Source organism: Amblyomma mixtum, chromosome 3 (genome assembly GCF_055824585.1).
Source record: "Amblyomma mixtum isolate Tamu chromosome 3, ASM5582458v1, whole genome shotgun sequence".
Classification (NCBI taxonomy): Eukaryota; Metazoa; Arthropoda; class Arachnida; order Ixodida; family Ixodidae; genus Amblyomma; species Amblyomma mixtum.
In genome coordinates this window covers 338,283,889-338,301,122 of record NC_143014.1, presented here as the reverse complement: position 1 = coordinate 338,301,122, position 17,234 = coordinate 338,283,889, and the positions used below count along the sequence as shown (strand labels likewise).

Here is a 17,234-nt window from a genome sequence, read left to right as displayed (position 1 = left end):
CAGGAGGGGCACTTGCTGTAACTTGGCCCTGTAACGTGAAAACTCCATCTTGGTGTCGTTTGGCGCCATCATGAGTAGGTACAGACAGAAGACTGTTTCTTTTGTTAAACCTGTTATTGGAATGAGACCGGCTCCCATGATGTTGAATACTAAGCAGCTTAACTAATTTCTGAAAAATACCTTTTTAGCAAAAAAAAATTAGGGTACTGGTTGTAATTAGAGGCTTGTAGCCAGTTTTTAGTAATAGCCATATTAGTCCTTTTTTAGAATTACGAAAAGACGGCTTGCGTACTCACAGCGGCTCCACAAAATATGGCTTTATTGACTAGTTACGTGAACTGGAGGGGTTGCTTTGCCTGCATGCTTTCGAAAGCACACGTATTTTCTCACGACACCACCAAATATTGTCGAGCCACAGAGGCGAAAGTAATGGCGTTTTCGAAATTCCATAAACTGGTGTGAATATTCCTAACGACCGGCTACAAATCTCCAATATTTTCAACCAGTAGCCTTATACAGTTAAAACAATTTTCAGAAATTAGTTACGCGGTAAACTAGTGAACACTGTTTACATGTTTCCTGAGGTCCGCCAACGCAGGTATTATTGTGCCGCAGAAGCCACCTTCATACCTGGAAATCCTGTCTTAAAACAAAATTTGCTCGCCTTCGCAGAAACACCTCGTATATGTATATGCGTATATCGATTATCTCCTTTTGTGGTTCAGTAAAGTTAAGTTGTGCCGCTAAAAAATTGCGAATCAGCTAACTCATAATGCAGAATGCGCCATTTAAACAGTAAAATTAATATCACTTACTTTTGCATGAACCTGGAAACATCAAACAATATTCAAACTTAATGACGCGAACAACGTGGCTACACTACACTTAAAGAAAAACATAGGATACTTTTCGAGAAACAGCGCTCGAAATACTTTTGAAGAGCGAAAATGAAGACTCTTTGCGAGCCATCTGACTCTTAAGTACCATGAAGTTGTAGAATTGCCCTGTTGTTTGAGCTAATTCAAGTTGTTCAATTCAACAAAGGCGAATAAAATGGATCATAAAGCAGAATGCGGCGCTGAACAAAAAAATAGAATGACCACTCACTTTCATTGGGATCTGAAAAGAAACAGAGATTGTGAATTGTTTACATATGTTTCGAGAACGAGGCATTCTCAGACTTAAACCATACACATATATAATGATTCTGGGGAGCAACATTGCTAGAAATACCAGCAAGGAGCACATTTTAGCATGGTGTTCGAGCAAAATAACTTAAACCATGATGCAATAGTGGCACTGCTCTGTCGTGTTACTTAGCATTCAGCCAGTATTCAGCATTTAAAATGGTTGGGAATATCAGAGGTCTATAATTAGCAATAAAGAAACACTTATCTTTATATTAAACTTAAACGCTACCCCTTCCAACCACCGTCGTGGCTCAATGGCTTTCGCGTTCAGCTGCTGACCCCAAGATAGCGGGCTCTAACCCGTCCGCGTAGGCTGTACTTTCTTGAAGCATAAAGAAAACAATGCTTGGGTGCGGTCGAATTTCAGCGCTTTTAAAGAACCCCGGGTGTTTAAATAAGTCTGCAGCCGTCCACCATGGTGCTTTTTCATCGGTGCCTCTTTTCGGGGCATTAAACCTTACAATTTTGGCCTTCTTCCTGTGAATAGTCTTTTTCTTGGAGCACCACATTGATATTGTGCGGTGAGAAATCACGCTGAGCACGATTTTCACCGAACAAGTTCCTTTTCTGAAGATGCACTAATCCTTCAGCAGATAGCTGAAACTATCTGATGAAGGGTGGAAGCGTACCCCAAATTCCTTTTCTGACAACGCTAAGTGCTTCTATTTCCTTGAGCGCACGGTGCTTCAAAACGAATTTGAGCGACACCTATTCTGTATGAACTATATACCACAAATATCGATTTTACGCCTTATTGCCTTGAGAGTTTCATATGTTGCACCGCAATAAAGAATGCATTTATGGAGACATTTAAATTGCAATCGTGATAAGGTTTTAAGGTGCCTAGCTGATGTCAGATGGCTCTCCGTGAAAAAGATTATTGCGAATGAATCAGGTAATGAAGTTACGAAAAAAGCTTTTTTTTTTGTCGTAATTAAAAGGATAAAAACAGCAGTACCTTAAGGAAGTATTCTTAGGCAAACCTTATTCTGCTTGTATATAACTTATAAGCACTACATTTTTCCGAACAGTATCCGCCGCAGCAATTAAGCGGTCATTGCGCTGGGCTGCTGACCCGAAATACGTGGGTTTGATCTTTTCGCCTTTGATCTTTTTGATCGGTCGCCTTTCAATAGATGCGATACGCTTCAGATCGGTGTACTGTGCGATGTCATGCAGGTTAAAGATATCCACGCGGTCATAATTATCTCTCTCCTACACTACAGCGTCCCTCATAGCATGAGTGGCTTTAGGACGTTAAACCCATAAACTGAACTGAACTTGTATCCGAACTCACAGATTCATTAATCGGTGTTGTCGACCATTCAAGTTTATTAATCACCGGTGATACAACCCAGGACATAGAAAAAAATCTCCCATTAGTCAACACCACTTTTCACCGCATGGACAAAATAAAATTCATTATGATAATTTTCATAATATCAGTGTTAATTTTTCTAGTAGCCTATTTTTTTCAATGTGTTCACGGAGCCCACAAGAACGTTTCCACACCTATTGGAATAACGCACAAATGTAGGCCATGTGTTACCGCAGAAGATTAAGCTACTGCCGTACAAAGTACTCACTGATCCTTGCATTGTTCACGCAGACATATTTGGTGTGGGAAAGCACGACCGAAAAAAAAACTTAAATAAATTGCTTACAACAGAGAGTATTGAGAATGATAGGTAACGAAATGTATTTTTCCAGATAGAACTTTGGAAAAGATTTGAAGTCATTAAATTTGATTGTTGTTGTAATTAACTACTTACTGTATCGTATTGTGCAGCTGTGAAAAAGAATCGTGTCTACAACAATGTTTCTGCATTAAAGAAAACCGTCCTCAGGTATAACACACGTCATCTAGATGTGTGGTTGGTTGGTTGGTTTATGGGGTTTAAGGTCCCAAAGTGACTAAGGCTATGAGAGACGCCGTAGTGGAGGGCGCCGGAAATTTCGACCACCTGGGGTTCTTTAACGTGCACTGACATCGCACAGTACACGGGCCTCTAGAATTTCTAGTCCAAAGAAATTCAACCGTCGCGGCCGGGATCGAACCCGCGTCTGTCGGGAAAGCATCCGAGCACCATAGCCACTGAGCCACCACGGCGGCTCTAGATGTGTGGTACATACATATGCCCCGCACAAGTACTATGCGGTTCAATAATTTAACTATACCCTTGCGGTTCTCCCCAAGAGCTGTACTGATATGTTTCTAGCTATTGCCCGGTTGCTTAAAAAATGTTTGAATGATATGTAATCGTGCTGACAGTATATAAGAATGTGAATATCATGACCCAAGCTTTTGCACTCAGTGCGCTTCTTTTCATTCTGTTGTGACCCTATCAGTGCTATTTTCTTTCTTGTAACACACAATAATGGCTTTGTTCTGTTATCTTCTGATTGAGGCTTTCGAATTTTCCCTCTCTTGCTATCATGAGTTGAGGCAGTCACTTCGTCAAGCTACTGGTAGAAGTAGGTTCTTGCGGCTGCTCCATCCTTGTACCCTGTACAAAGGAAAATAATATTTTATGATTCTAATTGATAGGGAGGCCTTGGTAAAGACCTTAATGTCGCGCGATTGAAGACACACCAAACACGGCACCGTCACGCTGACTCTCTAACTCTCTACAATGCCTGAACTAACGTCTTTAAATATTCTTTTTTCCCACGCACTATTACAGATTAGAACAATTTACCTCAATCTCTACTGACCAGTATTATACTATAGAGCATTTGAATCATTGACATTATCGTGCCATTGTGAACTGTATATGTCTTTGTATCTCTGGAATATTGATGTTTTACTGCACTCATATTGTACTGATGGCTAATTTTTACATATAATCGCTGCTTTATGTGTTTTAGGAATTTCTTTGTTATAGGAGTGAACCCCCTTTTCCTCCATTAATTCTCACAGCTGGTTGTCTGGTTTGGTGTCTTGTGCACTCATCAATATTCTTTTCTATATCTCTGATCTATTGTTGTGCTATATTATTATTATTTGTATGCACCTCCTGTTTGGAGCACGCGAAGGCCTGCAGTACTGTAAACTAAATAAAGCAGGAAGACAGGGTTCTCGAGAACACAAAACAAAACAAAATAAACAATAGTCGAGGGAAAGCGTGTCACGCAGGCCTGTCTGGTTTAGCTTTACAGTAGAGATGTTGCGATTGCAGATGGTATTTTGCAGTGCGAAGAATAATTTATAAAAATAAAAAGCAAAGGAAAACATCAGTTGGTAGAAATTAATTCAGAACAATATACCTTTATTTACTGATGTAAGTATGACTACTAGCTCTTATAAAGGCCAAGAGCTCACAATGCTTAATCTTTGAGGAATAAAAAAGGAAACAATGAAGAATTTTATGGCGGTTTTCCTGCTCCTCGATTGTCTATATAAAAACCGCTTCCAACGTTTTGGTCGCGATGATATCAAATAGCCCAAAACAAGCAAAGTCCCTTGTAGGCTAGAAAAACTTCAAAAATTACCATTTGAAATTTAAGCTCTAAAATCGTCTCTGCTAAAGCTTTTCAAATGTTCGTGATTAGCAGTGACCAAGACTGGCAAGTGGTACGAAATGCCGGAAATCTTCGGCGCCATTTAGAACTCAAGTAGGATAACAGTAAGGCTGGTTTTCGATGCCACTTCAATGATCCAAAGAGGGCACAGTCCTGTAGACCAGGGACGGTGGTTGAAACCAAGCTACGGGTCTAGCGGGAAGACAGCAGGTTCTGTGTCATCGTATTATGTTGGTCTATTGCAGGACCTTGCCATGAATTGGATCGCTGCTATGCATTTTGTCAGATGGAGTACTGTGCTTGATGTAGCTAGGCAGTGCTGTAAGGATACTGCTGTACTGACCATAAATAATGTGTGCACACTTAACTCTAAAATTTCTGCAAGGCAGAGTTTTGTTACTAGAATAAAGCAACCACAATAAGCGTACATAATCAGTTCGCTAATTCACCTTGACACTTTTAAAGGCTGCTGCTCCATGTAATAATTACTAGAGTGCTGGAGGATATCAAGCCAGGCCCAGTGGAGCGCATCGCCGTCAGTTCAACTCATGCATCGCGCCCTCGAGGCTGGACCAGTCATACGGCGCAATGCTGCGTCTTCAGAATACGTTTAGAGTGTATTAGTGAACGCTCTCTCTATTCGCCTCGAGCATAGACGCTAGCTGGTAATGGCGCATTATTTGTGTGGTATACGCCCGGTGCCTAACGAGAGGCTAGTCCACTGTATCATATAAAGAAGGTTAAAGCTTTCAAAGATGACACTAAAGTGTTTAAAGAGAGAGCCACCAGGAAATCTTCAATCCTAGTTTCTACATGTTCGACTGGTTTGGACTGGTTCTGCACTGCCTTACAACATTAAACGGAGACTTTTGTGGGACCGAATGGCTTTTTTTTGGGGTTCTAAACGAAATGCATTTAAGGGCCATATAATTAAGATATTTTGCAACTTACTGCTTTATACAAAACAGCGTGTAGGTAGTGACAATCCCACTGTTTGAAGAAAATGTATGCTCAATACGCCGCACATAATTTTCCTTGCACAGAATTCCAGGATTTAAAGATACGAAATCTGCGAAAGTAAATGCCGGTTGCCATCTTTTTTACAGAATACCGATTTTATCTTTTGTACATTGGGCTTTCTGTTTTTGTTTATGCAAATTCAGCTTCTCGTATGTCCTCGTCCAACAACTACGTCTCTTACGACTTCCTTCCTATACAGTATTTAACCGAAAATTCTATTCCTCATTTTTCGCGCATGCATGATTATTCGTAGTTTTTCGCGGACCCGCGATACCCCATAGAACCAAATATATAAGAACGACTAAAATGGCGGACGCATAGCAGGTGATCGCATCGCTTGATTTACCGGACCTCATTCTCACCGCTGCCATTAGTCAAGCCGCCGTATATTGTCTAAAGTGTAACTTCGTTAACTCAAACTTGAAGGGAGAACAAAATCTTGATATAAAAAAGCTGAATTTAAGCTAAAAACGAGCCTTCAAAGTGATGGGGCTGTTATTATCCGCTGGTTGGCACACTAAACGAGTTGTAGTATGGCGGAAGTATGGCGGAAGTAGGGCGCCGGAAGTATGGCGGAAGCTAAGCGTCCGCTGGCGACATGTCGTAATGAATGCAGCGCCCATTTCGAAACGCGTGTGCTAACTTCCCTCGCTAAAGAACCTCGGCGCTCAGCTTTGACTGCGACGGCGTTATCGACTGCTTCGTAAAATTATAGCCATCGTCAGTTACGGGAACGTCGATTTTCAGAGACCTAATGGGTGCATCTGCAGGCCATTTGCGCGTGCGCGTGTGTGTGTGTGTGGGGGGGGGGGGTGCACTCGGCCAACGACCTGCAGACCCGGGAAACACAACTGCGGCCACCTGGACATCGTGGGAATGCCACTGGCACTGCCTCCATACATGGCATCCCCCTCATCCTCAAGCTCATAATATCACGAGGGCATGCCCACTTGTGAGTGAGAGATTGCGTAATTAGTGCCGAGGTGAACGTTTCAAGACTCGCCTTCAGCAGGCCCCGCCTCCATCCAGGGATTTTAGGGAAACAAGACCATACAACCCGTTGACGAAGAAGCTCCCTTCCACTGAGAGGCTCTCTCAGTTGCTCTTGCTTGTAATCATGTAAACAGTCTGTATAAAGTTTTTCTTCCTTTCTCCTCGTAACCCCTTCTACGGCATACCTCGTCCCTTCTCGGGCTTGACCGAGCTACGCGATCCCAACAACTGGTTGCCACCGGTGTGATAGAAGCTGCCTCCCAATTTCTGGATGGCTCGATCAGATGTCCAAGTCACCGGCTCCAACGGCCCCGGCAGCTACGGGACCGACGCCGTCAGCTGTGTCTCCGCAGGATGAGTGCCCGATGTTTCCCATTCATTTAGCCAAACCGCACTAGCACAGTCAGATGTTAGTAGTGGGATTTTGGAGTTCTGGGGTGTGAAATTTTGACAGTTTTTATTTTGTTCGATAAAAGCTCAGGCTTGTGTTTTAGCGGGAATTAGCGGCAAGAGGTATAATCCGCGATCGACTAGGTCAAGATAGAGGACCTCCTTGAAATTCTAGAAGTACTGGGCATATCAGCAGATCCCACTCTAACGCGGGAAGCAATTTTGGATGTTATGCGGGCGGAGGAGGTGGCAATCGAGGAGGCAGACGAGACGTGGGAGATGATTGTGAAAACGAAAATCGAAGCGAGAAACACTAAGGGTTCGTCTCGAGAAAGAGAAACGAGAGGAGCACGAAAGGCGAAAACTACGAGAGGAGAAAGAGAAGAGCAAGCTGCTTCAGCAGCAGGAAAGATGAAGGCTCCGCTGCGAGCAAGAAATTGAATGGCAGGAGCAGTTTCGTAGGTGACTGGCTGAGTTAGAGGAAATACGTCAACGAGAAAAGCACGAGGTCATACGTAGGGTTTAGTTCCTCAAATGGCAAACAGCGAGAGCTCATTTGAGATTATTTATAAAAGAAGGAAATTTCAAAGGTTTTCACGCTTATTTTGAACACATCTGCGTAGAGGAACAGCTAGACCAGGCCGAACGGTCAATTATGTTGGTGGCCATTCTCACAGGTGACGTCGGCGGCGTATAAGCGCGCCTCTCAGACGAGGAGGCGGACAACTGTGCAATAGCGAAAAGTGCCCTCTTTCCCTTCTTCGGCTTAGTGTAGAGGCCTACTCAGATTTCAGTGATGGCAGCAGGTAGAGCTCCCAACGGAGTCTCAGCTAGTAGCCAGGAAACCCCGCTTGGTCAGCTAAGGACACAACAGTTGCGCAAGACAGCAACGACAAGGCAGGTATAAGCCCAGAAAGAACTTCCAGTTCAGCAGAAACGGCGGCCTGATCTGTCGATTTAAAGGCAGAGGAAAAGGATGTCCATAACAAAGCCGTAAGGGATGGTTTGGCCGGAAACGCGAGCAACAAAGAAATGCGAGACACGGTCGCTTCAAGCCCAAAGGTAGATGCCGTTGTTGCACAAGAAGCTGATATTTAAGCTCGAGCGCAAAGCAGTCAGCACGTATGCCACCACACCGAATGAGTAAGAAAACTTCCCTCTGCCGGCCGCTGGGTAGTCGATGACTTCCAGGGCGCAGAGGGAAAGCTTCGCGGAAATGGGTGTAAAGGCGGGGACACATGTCAGGCGGGCGCTCCGAATCCGGTCCGGCGCGCCGCGTCCGGAGGCGCCGCTCCGGCCAGCCGGCGACTGCCGGACGCATCAAACCGCGTAGATATGTCCGGCGCACCGCGTCCGGCGAATGTCCGGCACGCCGCTCCGGCGGGCAGTGGCAGCCAATGCGAGCGCGCAGAGCGCCAACGTCACGATGACGACGAGTTCGCGACGTCACAGGTGAGCACGACAGAGGTACAGAGGTGAGCGGTGTGTCGGCTGCTGAATTGTAGGGTTAGTATGACAGCGCTGTTTTCACCGAACACCATGTCTTCGTTCAGACAGTCCCGGATTTGGGAGAACAAACAAGGGGTGCCGAGTGTAGCACCTTTTTTGAGCGCTGATTAGTCCCGAATAGCCCTCGGCTGCGGCGTCGATGCGAAACCACCAGGCCTAGCGGCGACTAGGGCAGTCGGGGACCAGCGCGCAGTTCGTCTCCCGGCGTTGCCGCAGGCGATTTCGTTGTCGAAAGATCCACTCAAGCACAGGCATGCTGTCGTTGCTCGAATCTACGAAGCATCCTTTCTGGTAGCATGGCTGTTTTGTATTTTCTTGTGCGAACGTGAAGTAAGCCGAGCCTGCCGGCCGGCCAGCATGGATCCCGTCTGCCGGCGTCACAAAAAGGAGATAATGAGTGTTCTTTACGTAAATAATAAACCCTGGGATAGGGAAATTAGAAAATATATCATTTTTCTGGGTCATTGGGCAATACCGAGTTGCTGGTAAGAGTGACAACTGTGGTACGAGCGAATTTGTTGCGAGAACCGCCTCGCAGCTGCCGCTGGCCCGACGCTGTGATCCGGCTCGACTGGCGCCCGCTAGCTCCGCTGCTGAAGGCGCCGTGGAAATTGACCATACTATTATTTTATTGTGAGATGATGCTGTTGACCGCAATGCGGAGTGAAAAATAGGCCTGGAATTATAGCGCAGGCGACTTCCGAAGCGCCAGGCCCTGCCGCTTCGATGCGAAGCAGGCTATAAGCCTAGCGACGACCACGGCAGACAGACAGCAGCAGAGCCCGTCGCCCGGAGCGCTCGCGATCGGTGCCGTTGCCGAAAGCTCGCAACATAAGCAGGCATACTTTGTCGCCGCTCTAGTATAGCTGGCAGTCTTTCTGATAACAAGGCGATGCTGTCTTTTCTTGCAATATTTGTACACCAAGCCAAGCAGCGCTCGGCACTGCTGCGCGGCGGCGAAGGCGACACCGCTTGTGGGCGGAGCTTGGGTAGAGCGGCGCAGCAGTGCTTGCCGCTCCGTGTGCCCCTGCTTGCTGTGGTGCGGCAGTTCGGAAGCGGCGACCGGAGCGGCGCGCCGGACGCGTTGCGGAAATGTGTCTCCTGCTTAACTCTGCATCACCTGACGGCAACTTTGAAGCGCCAAGCTAGAGCGCAATGAAAGGTTTAAAAGGCGATGCCGCTCAGATTGTTGCTGTCATCCGGAATGGCAATGACGTTGCTCCAAAATGCAGAATTCAGGAAAGCGACTGTTATGCTCAGCAGAATCTGAAATGGAGGCAAATTGTTTTGGCTTTCCGACGGGCAGTGGCACACGGATAGCGCCAGCTTTCAGTGTGATTGTAAGCGATGAATGCAGTCATGTGGTGCATCTACACAAAGAGCAGCTCAGTGTACGCAAAATCGCAGCGGCTAGAGACAGACCGCAAGAGAGCGAACCATCGTGGTCAGCGGAAATAACGGGATCGAGAGGTAGTTCAGGTGGGCCGTCGCCTGGCACTCTGGGCAAAACGCAAGTGGCCTCGCTGCGCAAGAAAATTCGCGAACACGACGATCCTTTGGGAATTGATGCGTTGACTAAGGCAAAGGCCGGCAGCTTAGGGCCTGTTGGCAACAGGAGAGCTTTTGAGGGCCAAGGAAAGGCAAAAGGTGAAGTTTCCGAAAAACGGCCACGCGTGAAGCAGAAAGTGCGTATCAAGCTTCTACATTTGAGGACCCCGCCTAATTTCTCGGAACTGCCACCGCGGCGCTCAAGAGTTCGGAGGCGTCGCAGGAAGGCCAAGTTAACTAAGCGCGCGCACGCTGGGCGTAAGCCACCTGCTCCATTGTGGGACCGCAGCAAGGGTTGTCATGAGACATGTGACGCCTACTGCTTGCTAAGGAAAAGAGCGCGCAGCCACCAGACAAAAGTGCGCCGCAAAGCGCGCGTAAGCCGGAGGGTAACACAACATGCGGGGAACCGAAAGAGGAGGTAGCGTCCATCTAGTAGAGGCGGAACTAAACAGCCTCTCAAATTTTGGGAAACCTTAGATGGTGTCCTGGTGGTCCGACCGCGTGCGCGCAGAGCACGTCTTAAGAATAGGGATCAGGGGACTCTTTGAATCGCAACCCAGAATTCCAGCACTAAGTGCTTCTTGTGGTTACTGTTTGATTTTCGCTTTATCCATTTGGTCAACTGTAAAAATAAAAAGGGAAGGAAACGAAGTTTGAGCTTTTCCTGCGAGGAATTTTGTAATTTTCGTCCTTTCTTTCCGTAATGATAAAGCTTAAATACGTTTTATTTTTATGTAACCCATGATTAGCGCAGTTTCGTGTATCGGGAACGCCTTCATTTGTGAGATTTGGTCTCACCCGCAGTTATCTAGCCATGTTTGTTCTTTGATGGAATCAGTAATGTTTAAAGCTTTGAGAAAAGTGCGTTGCAGCAGGCACTTGCATATAGGTTTAGCTGCGCTGCGAATTGTGAGAGTGTCCGCTGACGTGCGGGATTACAATGAAGTAGTTCGTGGGCCATTGTGGCGTAGATGCTCGGATGGGCGCTATGATATTACTTCAAAATTTAATTTTGTCAGGTTCGTTTTAAGGCTTGGCCTACAAACGTTACCTGCGCTGACTGTTCTGTGCTATAGGGTCTGCTGACAGGGAAGCACGAACGAGGCTTCTCTTGGACATTGTAGCATACGAAGCTCGCAAGAGAAGGTAAATATACTACCCCATTAGCCGAATTCAGTATTGTGGTACGGTTTTACATCTGCAGTGTTATTGTGTAAGTTTTGCACATTTATGTCCTCTGCTGCCATGCCGGACGCAAGAAAGACGACATGGGCAGTTCTGGTAGTTGCGAATAGAAAGTAGCATGAGGGAAAATTGAAAGCCTTCGTCTGACCTCTCGGTCGATTCCTTCGTGCCCGAGTGACATCGAGAATAGTTTCAATTTGTCCGACCGATTAGCAGACCAACTTATTTTCCTCTGCCTTGAAGTTTCATGAATTATGACAACACTTTGAAGAGGTACGAACACCTGAACCTTGCATCGGCTACGCACTTCGTGCTCGTGGAGGAAAATTTCGTTTCATTTCAGGTTTTACTTAGAGGGGTGTAATGTGTAATCAGTTTTGTTTTCATTTGGCCCGGCGGGACGGTTGGGTTTCAGACAGAGCTTGATTTTCCTGTGTGGCTTGGCGTTTGTTATTCCATATGGCTCGGGTCCCGGAGAAATTCCCTGGAGCTGGACATCCACAGCCGATGAAGAGAGGCCTGGAGGAGTGCAGAACTTGAGCCCCTTCTCGCACGTCCAGCCATCCGAGCTGCGTAGGAGCAGCCATCTTCCGGATGCGTTGTCTGGCGGCGGTGCTGCTGTTATAAATGAGAGGCACACCCCCCCCCCAAGCCTAAGTCGATTAGCACGCGGACTCCCTTGACCGGGGAAACCACGGTGGCGGCGGCGACAGCAAGCACTGCGGGAACAGTGCATGGCGAAGATTGCCAAGGACAGCCGTAACTGACCCAGCCGAGAAAACCCGCGTGTCATGCACCTCATGTCATCAATCGTCAAAGGAGAAGTCAAAGGCGAGCGGCTTCCCTACCTCGCGTGGGCTTGCACACAGCCTTGGGAACAAGTGCACCCACCTGCAGACCCGGGGAACGCAAGTCCCGCATGCGGCCACCTGCAGGTCGTGGGAACGCCACTCGTGCTGTCTCCATAGATGGCATCCCCTTCATCCTGAAGCTCATAATATGACGAGGGCATGCCAACTTGTGAGTGAGAGTGCGTGATTAGTGCAGAGGTGAACGTTTCAAGACTCGCCTTCCTCAGTAGGCCCAGCCTCTATGCAGGGATTTGAAGGAAACAAGACCATATAAAACCGAGAGACTCCCGTTGGCGAAGAAGCTCCCTTCCACCGAGAGGCACTCTCAGTTGCTCTTCCTTGTAAATCATGTAAATATTCTGTATAAATTTTTCCTTTTTTGTTTTCTCCTCGTAACCCCGTCTCCGGCCTTGCTCATCTCTTCTCCGGCCCGACCACGACCACGTTACTCGATCCCAACAGAGCCTGGGTTTTCTAGCGAGGGAAGTTAGCACACGCGTTTGGAATTGTGCGCTGCATTCAGTGAGGCACGCCACTAACGGACGCTTCATTCGCGCCATACTTCCGCCGCTCCTCGTGCGCTCAGTTTCGGTCGCGTGCGGGAAAAAACGTCGGATTTGTTCGCGGCGCTGCAGGGCTTCAGGAATAGAGTTTTTTTTTTCTTTCAAAAACTGATGTGACATTGGTAGCTTGGTTTGGGCTAGTTGGTAACAGTCCTTAGAAAACAGCGCAAAAAAGCACAGGAACAAAACTGAATTAGACGGGACAGACGCGTGTCGCATCCAGTTCTATGCAATCCCTGTCCTTTTTATGCGCTGTGATTTCTAAGAACGGATATGACATCGTCTTAGTCAAATGTTTAGGGGAATCACCCCAAGGTGGAGTAGACATCGTCTTATTCACGGCATCAAAGTCCCAATTGGGACTAACCACTCAGATACGATAATTAAAAAGTTCATTAGTAGTTTTGTTTATTGCCTGGATAGATAGAGGGTTTTTGCAGAATATTTTGTCCGCCGGTGCAGAGAGTGATATCCTACACCTATTATTCGCTATATTATACCCAAGATTTTGAAGAATTTTTAAGTGTTCGCTGACACACCCGGTATAAGCGCGACAGAAATTACGTTCGCATCACAAGTGATCGCATCGCTTGATATTTCGGACCTCACTTTCACCGCTTCCAATAGAAGAGCGGCCGTGTAATGTGCATAGTCAAACCTCGCTAACTCAAACTTCCAGTGAGATCGAAAATTTTATACAGTAAAGCGGAGTTGAAGCTAAGAAGGAGCCTTTTAATTGACGGAGCTTGTATTATCCGCTGGGTGGCACAGTATGCGAGTTGCTGCGACCTTGTACCGGTCTCAGACATTCTCGCTGCACAAACTTGAAAAGTAATCACGTTCATGAAAGACACCCTTGCCGAGACCTGTTGTTTCGAATGTATTAGAAGACAGCAGCGTAAAAAGTGATAGGCGTATGGCTTCACGGAAACGATGAAAGAAAAGGAAATTCCCACTGCTTTTCAAAGCGTGAAGCTCGTACCTGCGACTGAACGTGGCGTAGCCCCGGATTATGTCCCAAACTGAAAACTGGCGTTTCGATAACAGCCAACACTTGTCTCTTGGTACGCAAGCCATCGCTTACGGCATAAAAGCTATGACCGGTTCTGAGTCCACTTTTAAGCTGTAGTCTATAGCCCTAATTGCGAAAGTCAGTGCCGACGAAGAGCTTCCTTGGGTAGTTTGTCGTCTTTTTCTGTATTGTTTTCTCCGCCTTTTTGTTTCGGGCCCTGCGTACGTGGGAGCCGAGCAGGTTCTGCTGCAGCGGGTTCGCTTTCCTGTCTGTACTTTGTCGCATCCCGTTCGTTCGTGGGCGACGCGACGAAGACACGGCAGCCATCGAACACGCGCTCTTGAAGGTGTCCACCGCCCGTCACCTGGCCACTCGAGACGCAGGGAGATATTGAGTCATGCAAAGATTCAGAATGCGCACAAAACCTTTGGCGCCACCGTTGTGGCAATTAGAAATCGAAATTATTTGTTTGGTGCTATTTCATTTCTCCAACTTTCCGATCTTTCGGGTGTTTTCTCGGTCCCTTGGGAATCCGCGAAATTCATCAGCGACTCTGGTTAATAAAAATTCCCTTTCGACACGTAGCAGCCGCTTAGTTTCTGCTCCATTCACTCGACCCGCCTCAAGAAAACAACACACTTGCGACGAGGACGGTGCGCGACTACTAAATTACATTATGAACATTACGTTGCTATATTACATTATGAAAATTATGAATCCGTAGTTTGCTTCTAAACGCAGTATAACCTTGTTCTGTTTGAAGTTTTTCACACTAGCGTGACTTCAGAAATCTTCCACACACGAATAAAACGAATACTGCCAGGTCCGAGAGCCCTGCTTTTATCACTGTGAAATAGACGTAACGAGTGCTACTGTGAAAAAAAAATTGTTTCACTATTTTACCGCTTCCTTTTTGTCTCGTAACCACCCTGCGTTGTCGGTTTTTGGGGACGGTCTCAGACAGACAGCGAATATTGCGCGGCAGACAGTCAGACTGCGTAAGTCCGGAAGCACTGCCACCGAACCTATCCGCAGCTCTCAGATAAGCCTCACGAACCCCAAAGAACAATCGAGAAAATTCTGCCGGCAGCGAATCCCATGCTATCGGCCCATCCATCCGTTTGGTTCTTCGCGCTTACCTTTGGAAATGTTTTGTTAAGCTTACAGCTAGAAGTTCTCATTTAGCCTTCTAAGCCGTAATATTTTGCCTGGTATCATGGAATATTTTATCGCATTACTCACCTCCTTCATCTACCAGGTAACAAAAAAAGTTGATATCGCGAGCATGCGCAGGTGCTCAGTAATGGATACGCCTCCTGATGTGAGGGCTCCAGAGGTCTGCACCAAACAGGAAAGCGCCAAGCTCGACGGTGCGATCCCACAGCGAATGCGAACGACGCTAAGCCTATGCGACGGAAGCACCTGGGATATCGCGAGCTCAGACAGCGCAAGTTTGAAGCCAAACAGATGAAGCCGCGAAGCCCCAGCGCTGGTGAGACGCGCGAATGAGTTACCGTAACTTTCTTCTATCGCTAAATGAACGCTGAAGTGTTCCCTGGCATTTGCTATGAGATTCTTCTTTCAGCTTCAGTTTAAGTTCTCTTTTCGAAAGCATATCGAAGGTAAGACCTTCGATGCAGGTAGTAATCGTTTTCAGACACCTTTCGGGCCCGGATGGTAGATATTAGGGCACTTGCCAAGTTATACGGACTACGGTTACACGAATGTCCAGCGTGTGCTCAGTCGGCACTCGCCTTGAAAATTGGGCTTCACTAATAAACTTGTACGAAAGTTCATCTTCACTGTACAATCTCCTTGCTTGTCTAGAAAGTCCACTTTTACGCACTGCCGCCAGCAAGAAAAGTAGTTTGCTCTGCGAACGAGTTGCTTTTTTGTATAGAATATCTCAAACCAGGGTACTGAGCACAACGCCTCAATACAGTGAACCTTATGGTATGTCGATGCAGCTTCCTTCGCACTGAGGCACCCTTCTCCTCGTGCCACGTCCGGGTCTCTCTTCGTGTGCTTTTTGTAGCAGGTGAAGCAGGTCCCTATAGGCACCGAGGAAAGTGACGTCCGAATACAGCTGGCGCAAAACAGAAGGACATCCTCACTTTCTTAACCGGAACGTATTGAGATCTAACAGTGCGAAAAGACGCTTTCTTTTCTGGGTTGCGAGGCTGAATGTGTTTTCAGCGTCCCGAATCTTAACTACATTAAGCCTAACGTTCAGATACATCTTATTTCCACCTATAAATGCCGCTGGAATGCCCACGCCGAAATGCTGCCACTTACAAAATCCGAGCACTCCGAACTGAAGCACGACTCGGTGACATCATCCTCATTGTAAAAAAAGACTGATTTTTTTAGATGAATTTATTTAGGCATCGACATAAATCTTCGTTTTAGGCCTGTTTCTTAGACAGGTTAACCCCCGCTGTAACGGTAGCTACACAAGTCGCCGTAGCTAGGCTGTTATGAGAATTCAGACCATTCTCGTCCTCATTTAGCCATCAACGCCACGCGCTGATGGCAGCGTAAACAAGACACAATAAAGCTCCTCTTCGGTAGGAAGTTGGGGCCTACGCGAACTTCGACGTGCCCACGTCGTCTTCGAGGGGAGCAGTACAGACTGAGTGGACGAACCCAGCTCGTCCTCAGTAACGAAAGTGTTAAAGAGAAGAATAACCGAGCTGATTATGTGTTGAAGCACACCAGAATGTGGGCCTCGTTCTACCTCCAGAAGGGGAGCTCGATCCACCAAAGTAGAAGACCTTCCACTCACCGCGATGGAACTTCACTCGCCCGGCGGAGAAGGAGGGGTTTTCCGGCTTCGGTCTTGTGCCTGCATCATTGTACATATCTTTGTACCGTCTCCTGCACCAAGCAGTCTACACGAGCAGTCAGGACATTCCTCGCACGTAACAAAAAGACGTTTGATCGGCAATACAAAGCCTTTCAATTCTGCATTAATTTGTTCAAAGAGCACGTGGAAAATGATAGATTTTCCATCTGCGAAGTCTAAAAATTGACTTTTGTGATTCGAAAGAAAAGATCGCGGCTTCAAGCATCTTTGTTCTTGGAGCCGTGGAATAACATTTATCCAGCCGCAGGGGTCATATTAACTGGCGGTTTTGAGTTTCAGCTCCGTTAAAAAAAAATGCACCATTCCTGCTAAATGAACCACAGAGCGCCGTAGCTTCATTGTCTCACGGCAGGGTTCGATGAAAATAGCGTCTCTTACAAACAAAAAATAAAACGGCGGATACGTTGATCACAGTGAAAATGCAAATTGTTTAGCATATATTGAGGCATCAAGTGATCAAAGTAAAAATTCTACGGGCACAAATCTGCTCACACTGAGATATGCGAAAGCAAGTGTTTTGAGGAAAGGAAGGGTTCTTGTTGAATGGAAAGGGCGCAGTAGCTTTAAAATCTCTCACGTGCC

The 17,234-nt window shown here is 46.7% G+C and overlaps 1 long non-coding RNA gene across 1 annotated transcript in view; it reads right to left on the bottom strand.

The window, feature by feature from the left end:
* The window catches only part of LOC149356095 (uncharacterized), a 37,185-nt gene that overhangs the window by 9,683 nt on the left and 10,268 nt on the right, over positions 1-17,234 (bottom strand). Inside the window, exon 2 of the long non-coding RNA XR_016289358.1 lies at positions 16,572-16,631. This is a non-coding gene — a long non-coding RNA (uncharacterized LOC149356095). The remainder of the gene's footprint in view (positions 1-16,571; positions 16,632-17,234) is intronic.